Source organism: Ailuropoda melanoleuca, chromosome 3 (assembly GCF_002007445.2).
Source record: "Ailuropoda melanoleuca isolate Jingjing chromosome 3, ASM200744v2, whole genome shotgun sequence".
Lineage (NCBI taxonomy): Eukaryota > Metazoa > Chordata > Mammalia > Carnivora > Ursidae > Ailuropoda > Ailuropoda melanoleuca.
In genome coordinates this window covers 113399753-113409989 of record NC_048220.1, presented here as the reverse complement: position 1 = coordinate 113409989, position 10237 = coordinate 113399753, and the positions used below count along the sequence as shown (strand labels likewise).

General features: G+C 40.3%; 1 pseudogene; it reads right to left on the bottom strand.

Annotated features, from left to right (window-relative positions):
* Window positions 1-6069: 6069 nt before the first annotated feature.
* LOC100475323 lies at window positions 6070-6593 on the bottom strand (annotated as a pseudogene).
* Between the last annotated feature and the right edge of the window lie 3644 nt (window positions 6594-10237).

Here is a 10237-nt window from a genome sequence, read left to right as displayed (position 1 = left end):
GATGTGTGTATATATATATATATACACGTTTGCAGCCTCCAATTGTCACCTTTATTTTGTTGTAATCTGTCCCATCATCTTAAAATAGCCATGTGAATTTCTGTAAAATTTTTCAGCATTTATTCTATAAAATACCAATGCTTAAATAAACATTCCTCATGGGTAGTCAGGGCACAACTATTTTAAGTAATCTCAGACTTAGAAGCAGTATTCTTACCCAAAAAATAAAAGGCTAGTAAATGAAGGAATCCCATCTTGGATACGGGCGGGATTATCTAAACCACAGCATGTCATGTGCAGTAGCATAAAAGTTGTGGGGACATTAGATCAAGTTGATTTCTTACTTTCAAAGTGCAGACATAAGCAGATTTTAAAGTAAGAAAACATTTACTGTAAATACAGAAATAAAGGGATGAGGTAGCTCCAGGCAGCTGCCATGGCTCCTCACCTGGTCCCTCTTGGGAAATACAGGAAAAGGAAAAATGAGTGATCAGAACAGAGCCTGGACACAGCCGTAGGCTAGGATTTGCTTGTAAGTAAACAGCTTGTGACCTGAACTTGAAATTCTAGCATCTGTCTCTCGGAAAGAGGAAAAAAAATATTGGAGTTCTATAGCATTTCCTTGGAGTTTCCCTAAATAGCCAGGTGTGTTCGGCACCTCTACACAAGTCAGTCGTCGGCCTTCCCACAGCCTGCCCACCTGGCACCTTTCTCTTCCTCTTTTTGTCTCACTTCAGATGCTCCTTTCTCCTTGAGTTGTCCCCTGATGACTGAGGAAAGGGTCTGCCACCCCTTCCCCTAGACTCCCGGGTCCATGTTCTACATCTAATTATTTTTTTTAAAGATTTTATTTATTTATGTGACAGAGAGACAGCCAGCGAGAGAGGGAACACAGCAGAGGGAGTGGGAGAGGAAGAAGCAGGCTCCGCGGAAGAGCCCGATGTGGGACTCGATCCCGGAACACCGGGATCACGCCCTGAGCCGAAGGCAGACGCTCAACGACTGCGCTACCCAGGCGCCCCTCTACATCTAATTATTAAATGAATTCTTTCCATAGTGTGTTGCAGGACTCTTCTTCCTTGAGTTTCTCTTCAAAACAAAACAGACAAACAAATAAAATCCCTAACTCTGTCTTATGGTCAAATAATTTTGGGGAAATATGTACTCTAGATTTCTCGTATATATTTATTACATACATTTGAGTACTAATGGTCTTGAGAGGTCATTCAGGAAAGAAACTTGTTTTACCCAAGGGTTCCAGAATTGATTGACCATGAATCATCTCTTTTGAAAAACATCTGTCTTATTTCTCTCGAACAAGGTTGGGAAATCCTGTTTTATTTTGTTGTGATTTATTTTCTTTGCACTGCCTTTCTACTGAACCATAATTTATTGGTATCATCAGTGCTTGCTATAGTGCCTGGCACATAGTAGGTCCTTACTGAAATTACTTATTAGTAAAAACATGGGAGAGAATAAGGTAATGACTCCCATGTTTGAAGCTTGGGAAGCTAATATTTATTGTTGCATTACAAGCCACCCCAAAGCTTAGTGGCATAAAGCAGTCCTTTTTTTTTTTTTTAATATTCATGTTTTTTGTGGATTTGGAATTCAGAAAGAGCACAGTGACGACAACTCCCCTTTGCTTCCCAATGTCTGGGATGTTTTGTGAGATGATGCAGATGGCAGGAGCTGCCTAGAATGGCTGGGGGTTGGGGGCTGGGCTGGAGGGCCCGCTTCAGATATGGCCTCTTCACTCACCTGAATGGCCAGAGCGCCCTACATGTGACCTCTCAAGCATGGCTATTTGAGCATCATTGGACTTTCTGCATCATGGCCCCGGGCTCCAAGAACATGTGCTTCCAGAAACCAAGACAGAACTGCCAGTTTTTTTATGACCCAATCTCAGAAATCTCAGGTATGTCAAAGAATTTATAGCTATGCTTCACAGTGGCACAGCTGCTGTGAGGATCGTGATGCCACTAATTGACATAAGGGGTTCAGGAGGAGAGAGTTTGCTAGGTAGGAGGGAGTGGTAAAAGAATGTGTGAGGCGCATGTGAGCATCCCAGGCGGGATGTTCCTGGGCAGTTTCAAGAGTGTATCTGGAGCTCAGGAGAGAAGTGGGAGTTGAAAATGAGGGTTAGAGTTGATACCCTGCAGGTTGATGCTGCAAGCACAAATGTGATTCTTTAGGGCAAACAGGTAGAGAGGGAAGGAGAGAAGCTCAGACATAGACCTGGTGTCACGGACTGATTGTGTCCCCCCTCACGTTCATGTACTGATAGCCTAACAACCAATATGGTGGTATTAAGAGGTGAAGCCTTTGGGAGGTAATTGGGTCAGAGGGTGGAGCCTTCATGACTGGGATATAAAAGAGACCCCAGAGAGCTCTCATGTCATCTTTCTGCCATGTGAGGATACAACAACAAATTGGCCGTCTGCAGCCTGGAAGAGTGTCCTCACTAGAACCCGACCATGCTGGCACCCTGATCTCTGTGGACTTCTAGCTTCTAGGACTGTAAGAAATAGATTGTTGTTGTTTATAAGCCATGAGGTCTGTGATACTTCGTTAGTTTGCAGCCTGAACTGACTAGGACACCTGGGCAATGGCAGCGGGTAAGGGGAACCCGGAGGAACGTAAGCGAGGAAGGGAGCTGAGAAGTTGCAGCCACAGGGGTGGCAGCATGGTCCTGCCCAGAGAAAAAAGTTCAAGGGCAGGAAGGTCGATAGTATCACAGCCCCGTGAAGTCGAATAAGGAGGCCTGAGAAGTGTCCACCGGATTTAGCAATTAAAGAACCGTTTGCTACAGGAAGTTTCCGTGAAGAGGTTATGGGTGCCAGAGTTGGTGGCAGGGACAGTTGGTGGGTTGTTGGGGTGGGGGCTGGTGGTGGGAAGCCAGAGTGTAGGGGGTGAGGGTGGAGGCTCTGCTTTCACAGTTGGGCTGCCTTCAGGTGGTGAGAGGTTGCCTTCCCCTACCCACAAAAGCCTGTCCTTGTGATTGGGAGTCACATGGCAGCTCATTCACAATTGTTAGAAATGTGTAAAAGTCATTGAATAGAAAAAGCTTTTAGGAGCACAAGGCAGCCAGGGTGGATCACGTAACAGCACAAACATGTGACACGTCCCCAGATAAGCCTGAAGCCACAGCCAGTAACAGCTCTGGAATCTGCCAGGGAGTAGCCGACGAGGAGCAAATACACTTCCTCTGTTTGGCATCTGTTGGCTGCTGGGAAGGGCAATTTGCCAAGTCAGTTTTCCTGAAGGGTTATGAGTCGTGTGGGCTCTGTTAGTACAAAGATATGTCTCCATATGAGGAGTGAATAAGGACTGTTGGGACAAGGAAGTGTTATGTCATCTTACACATTCTACTAGTCCTCCTGACATTTCCCTTTCGGTAAATGGCAAAGGCAAGCCTACAGGAAGAAACAGTTCTGATGTTCGATTTTTTTGCTTCTGTGGGACTTGAATGTGACCATTGGAAAGTTTCTTACAGTTGATAAATTATGATTAAATGAATTAATATACCCGAAGCTCTTAGAATAGTGCCTATTCTAAGAACCAACACCATTTAAATGTAAAGTATTACAACTGATATTTTAATATTATGTTGTAGCTTTAAGTACAGAATTGTAGTTTGGAAGGAAAGTCTTCTTCTCTTTTCTCTTACATTTCCTAGATAAGATAAACTTTGTATTTTGGGCCTTTTCAAGAAATATTATAAAGATAGGAGTAAAATATCTTTAGTTCCAAGTAAAACCATTACCAGAAAACAAAGTGGTCGTGATCCGTGTGGCCAAATTTGACAATTGAGTGGATATAGTTTTCCTAAGTGGATGTTCTTTGTGGCTGGTGGGCTTTGATTCCAATGACTTGTTTTTGACTTTGAATATCCAGCTTGAGAGGGCACCCTTTTGGGAAAAGCAATGTGCTCAAGTGAGAAAATGTACGAGTGTAAGGTGATCCGACTTGAAGGCCTGCTGAAAATTAGGAGTCCCATTGTGCACCTCCTGTCTCTTTTGCTGTCTCAGAGAGAGAGAATGCTAGCAAGTTCAGGTCAGAAGCTGTTTACTTACGAGCAAATCCTTGCCTAGGGCTGTGTCCAGGCTCTGTCCTGATCTCTCATTTTTCTTTTTCCTGTGTTTCCCAAAAGAGGCCAGGTGAGGAGTCACAGCAGCCGGCTGGGGAGGTCTAGAGCAGGATCTATGGGGATTATTCTATTCCTTTATTCCTACTCTGAAAATAAAATCTTGTCTACCAAAATCTTCCTAGGCTTGCACTTTTGAAAGCAGGATTCCAGTGTGATGTGATGCCGCTGCAAGTTTGCTATAAATCCATAACCAGCTGTGGACTGGAAAGCAGGGAAAACGTAGAAGACGCGGTTTCTGAGTTTCAAGAGGTTAACAATATATTTCAGATAGGAATGAAATCTATCTTTGTATCTATATGAAGTAAATATGCACTTAAGAATATGAAGTATTTATTTTGAAATATAGGTTTTCTGATCAGAAAAATAGTGGGACACTTTTTGCAAGTTTCTAAGGATGTTTAAGGAAGATGGCATAGACTAGGATAGAGGAAATGTGATGAATTAGAGACAAAGACTCATTCTCAATTTTTTTCCATTGGATAGAAACAGACTTTCAAAGTCTTTTGGATGGAAGTAATTGGGGGAAAATTGCAAAGGAGAATAGATATGGTTAGTTATTCTATGAGTGTGATCACTGGGCTTTTCCAGCACTTTCCTGAGTTGAGGACCAGGTTGAAAGGGGTCACCTGCTATTGTGAGAAGGGATGCTGTGGCCTGACAGATAGAAGGACTTGAGCTTCTGGAGAACAAGTAGGGTGGTCTCTGATGCTTAAGTAGAGGGGATTTAATTTAATCACAAGGGCAACCAGTGTGTTTTGCACACAGCAGCTGTTAGTGTTTATTGTTTGTAATGCAACTCACATCTGAATTTGTGAGGGTTTCATGGATCTTAAATTCCTGGAATGTCTTTTTTTTTTTCTGATAGTGTGCTTTGATACTCGTTGGGTCTTAGATCTTCTTTGGGTTGCATATGCATGCTTGAAAACCTCCTGGAATCTAAAATGCTATGCCCAGATTGGGAAAACTTCATAAATATGCATTTTTCTTTTAGTGTTTAGGATAATAAAATCTGCTAAAGGATTATTTTTGGCCTTAAGTGTTAATTTAGGTGGTAAGTCTGTGAATATTGGTCCTCAGTAAGTTTCTAAAACTCTAGGGTTACTTACCCTCTATAAAGTTATATCTAAAGTCAACTGTTCCTAAACTAAATTTTGTGGGATTTGGAATAGAGCTAGTTTCTATAGAATTCTTATGTCTCTAGAACGCCCATCCTTGTTGGTCTAGAGTCTTGAGTTTGTATCTTGAGGCAATGAGGCGAGACCTACTGATGGTCAGAAAGCATTGGTAGTAAACCCATCTGCTCAAGTCAGTTTTTGCTTGATTGATGTCTGTGGCAAGATCAAATGGAATATCAGATTATTTTGAATTTCTATAATTAATTTTTGGTTATCCAGACCAATGGAGATGCAGCAAGAGGTCAAGGACTGTTATGGGGGAAAATAAACTCTCTCTTTCACGCACACATTCACACAAATATATACATACATACATATTTGGAATTTCAGTGACTCAAAGAAGAAAATAATGGATCATATGGGACTTCACATCTAAAACATTCATTTGAATTAGCTATCACTAATGGTAAGTACCCTATAGGGGGCAGAAACTTGTTTGGTGATCAATGAGATAATTTTCATTGTCATGGTGAATCATACACAAGATAGTGACACAAGGTACTGTACTTAGTTAATAGCCTCATGAAAGGTGTGAGTCTTTGATGTCCAATACATAGTGACTAGCCAGAGGTGGCTACCAGGCAATTGACATGTGGTGAGTGCAAACGAGGGACTGAATTTTAAATTTTATTTTGTTTTAGTTATTTTAAATTTAAATTTAAAAAACTGGTATGTCATTAAGTTAAAAACTTTTGTGAATCTTTGAAACAACTTTTATATGTCATTTACTTTTTTTTTTTTTTGCTGGGAAAATAACTTTATTTTCTTCAGGGGTATGGGCAGATGTCTAGTCTCAGAACTTCTGGAATTGTTTCTTGGTGCCAGTGGCCTTCATGACTTTGTGAGAATGTTGAAGTGCACAGTCTTGCTCAGGGGCTCGCACTTGCCTACTGTGACAGTGTTGCCCATCTAGACATACCTGAAGCACGGGGACAGGTGCATGGACATGGTCTTATGTTTCTCAAAGCGGATGTACTTTTGGAGGTAGTGGAGGTGGTCTCAGCGGATGACAGCGGTCCTCCGCATCTTCGTCTTGGTCACCACAGCAGACAAAATCCACCCTCAGATGGAGACATTACTAGGAAAGGGACATTTCTTGTCAATATAGGTGCTCTCAGAGACCTCCTAGGGTGTATTGAAGCCCAACCTGATGTTTTTCTAGTATCATGGGAGTTTCTCTTTGCCAGTTTCTCCAAGCAGGACCCTCTTTTTATTTTGAAAGATGGTTGGGTACTTTTGGTAACGCGCTCAGTCTGAGAGTCCGCCATCTTCCTGGCTGCCTGAAAAAGGCTGCCAATTTACTTTTTAACTGTATATTCTATAAAGTCTAAATATAGAGCAATTATTTCCTATGAAAATTTAGTGTCTGAATTGAGATATGTTATATATGTAAAATATGCACTGGATTTTTGAACAATACAAAACCAGGATTTAAACATAGGTTTTCTGTTCCTTCTACACAGTATCACTGAATGGTATAGATACTACTACACTAGTATATAGGATTACATTCTACCTGATAACAGCATCTACAGCTCTAAGGTATTTATAGAATTTCTGCATTAGAGTTCTCTACATTGATTATACACTGAAATGATAACATTTTACATATTCTGAATGTATTATTTTATTTAATTTCATCTGTTTCTTTTAAAGTTTTGTAATGTTGTTACTGGTAAATTTAAAATTACCCATGGGGTTCATATTATATTACTATTAGATGGATTTGGAATAGGCAACACATAGTACAGTATTTCAAAGTGAAAAAGATTCAGTAAAAGCATGGGGTAATATCCGAACATAGCTAGAGCTTTTAGATACTCAAAGGAGAAGAAACATTCCAGATAGAGGGAATGAAACTTGCAAAGGGCTCAGGTGGGAATGTGTGTGAGGTACTCTGAGAGCAAAGTGTGAGCATGGACTTGGTTCAGAAGAGTGGGAAATTTGGTTATAGAGATAAGTCCTGATAAGGCCTGTTGTGCAGGGTGCTGAATGCCAGGCTAAGGAACTTAGATATTATTCTCTAGGCAAAGAGTAACTGGAGGTTTTTGAGAAAAGAGGATATTTTATGGAGGTTAATTTTGTTTTATTTGAATGGAGAAATATTGGAGAGGAGATCAGTTATGATAATACTATGATAATATTCATGGTGTAAGGAATACCTAATTTCAGTTGGTGGTGGTATTAGAAATAAAACCAGTAATGATAACGAAAATCATAATAGCTAATATTTATTAATTACTTAAATTTTGTGTCAAGAATTGTGTTAAATATTTTTACATGAGTTATCTTATGTAACTCCCATAACTCTTCTCTGAGGTAGGTACTATTGTCCCCATTTTATAGATGGGGAAGCTGAAACATACCCAAGTTAAGCATCTTGATGGGAAGAACATCTTGATGAATTTGGACTGGGGAGAAGCAATCATAGAGGTTTTGGAAATTCGTTTGATTATGCCACTAGTGAATATCCTTTTCTCTTTTTGGAATGCCAGGAGATGGAGGTTGTTATTTTACACAATTGATTAGAGAAGCCTTCTCTAATAAGGTGAGAGTTTAGTAGATATCTGAAGGAAAGGGGAGAACAAGGCTTATGGTGCTCTGGAGGGAGAGTGTCCCAGAGAAAGAGAACTTCAGGTACATAAGCATGAAGTAGAGCATGCCTGGTGTGCTCCAGAAATAGCAAAGAGACTCAGTCCAGTATTGACTGGGCAGAGAGCCGTGTGGGAAAAAAGTTCAGACATGCAGGTATGCCAGACCATGCAACGCCTTGTGCCTTTATATAACTTTGGATTTTACTTTGAGTGAGGTGGTAAGCTATTGAAGGATTTTTTAAAAGATTTTGTTTATTTATTTGAGAGAGAGAGAGAAAGGGCATGAGCGGGGAGGAGGGGAAGAGGGAGAGGGAGAAGAAGACTCCCTGTGGGGCTTGATCCCAGGACTCTGAGATCATGACCTGAGCCCAAGGCAGAGGCTTAACCAACTGAACTACCCAGGTGCCCCAGTATTGGAGGGATTTTAATAGAAAATTGACTTAATCTGACTCATATTTTAGAAAGAGCACTCTGGTTAGTATTTGAGATTTGATTTTATGGGACAGAGATGAAAGCCAGTTAGAAGGATACAGCAATAATCCAGGTGAGAGATGATGCTGGCTAGGACCAACATGATCGAGGTGGAGGTGATAAGAAGTGTTTGCATTCTGAATATTAAAACCAACAGGATTTTCTGATGTATTGAATATGGGGGGTGAGAGAATGAAAGGAGTCTAGGAAGACTTCAAGATTTTTGGCTTGAACAACTGGAAAAATGAATTTGCAATTTACTGCAATAGGGAAGAATATGATCAGAACAGATTTGGGGGGAGGTAAAAATCAGGAGTTGTTTACGGCATTTAGAGATTCCTATTAGCCACCTATGGCAAGATGTCAAGTAGAGAGTAGACTATTTAAGTCCATAGTTCGGGGCGCATATTTAGGCTGGAAATACAATTTTGGTGGCATTAGTAATACAGTTGGTATATAAAGAAAGAAACTGGATGAGATCGCTAGGGCATGAGCATGGACAGGAAAAAAATCTGAGGTTTGAGCCGTGGCAGGCTCTAACATCTAGCATTTAGGTACTGCTGTTAGGTCAGATAAGATGACTTGGGAAATACCCATTTGCTTTAGCAACCTGGAGGTCACTAGTAACTCTGACAAGAGTCATTTCTCTGGAGTGTTGAGGAAGGAAGACGGACTATAAAGTTCAGAAGGGAATTTTGAGAAAGGAAGATAGCGAGTGTAGATGCTTTTTTTTTTTTTTTGGAGGAGTTTTGCTGTAAAAGATGGCAGAAAAATGAGATGAAATCTGGAAGGAGATAAGGGGTCAGGGAAGATTTTGATTTTACTTTGTTTTGAGGAGGGAAAATAGGGTGCCGGTATGCAAATGATAATGACTCACTGTGGGGCGGCCGGGGGGGGGGGAGTATCGCTGGAGCAGGATCACTGAGCCCTTGAGAGAGGATGGGATGGTGTGCACAAGTGCAGTTGGCCTTTGACAGAAACAACTGAAGACACGGCAATGGCAATGGATTCAATAAGTTGATAGTATCCAATTGTTCGTAACCAGTTTACCAAATTGTACCTCAGATTGTTTCTTTAAAAACGCATCCTTCAACATATTGAAAGACTGTCATCCTCATTTAAAATAAGAGAAATGGAAAATGAAACTGCAGTCAGGTACCATTTTTCATCTATCAAGGTGGCAAAACTAAAAACATTTTGATAGCACTCTGTGTTGGAAGAGTGTGGAGAAATCATTATTCTTATACATGGTGAATGGGAGTGCGATTGGGACAGCCTGTATGGAGGGAAATTTGGCAAATATTTATCAGATTTACAAATGCACAGTATCCCTTGTACCAGAAATTCCACTGCTAGCTTATTCTATAGATATAATTACCTATGTAGGAGGAGACATTATTTCAGAATATTTACTGTAGTGTTGTTTGTTAATAGGAAAAGATGATGAAAATAAATACTTAGTAGTGGACGGATGTGAATTGATGTGATGTGAATCGTGGTGCACCCATATGATGGAATTGGATACAGCCGTAAAACAGGAATGAAGAAGCCCTTTATCTGTTGATACAAAAAGATCTCTGAGAAGTACTGTTAAGTAACAAAGGGAGTTATACAACAGTGTGTACAGTTTGCTACCATTTCTGAAAAAATAATATACAGGTATGATTCATATCTGTGTTTCATATGTCTAAATCTCTCTGGAAAGATCTAGAAAATATTTTAAATAATATTACATGGAAGGTACTGTACTAGTTCATTGTTCATATGATAATCTCTTTTCATGATGAGGTTTATTTTTGTAAAAACAAAAAAAGTATGAGAATAAAAAAATAGTAAGCATGTTTATG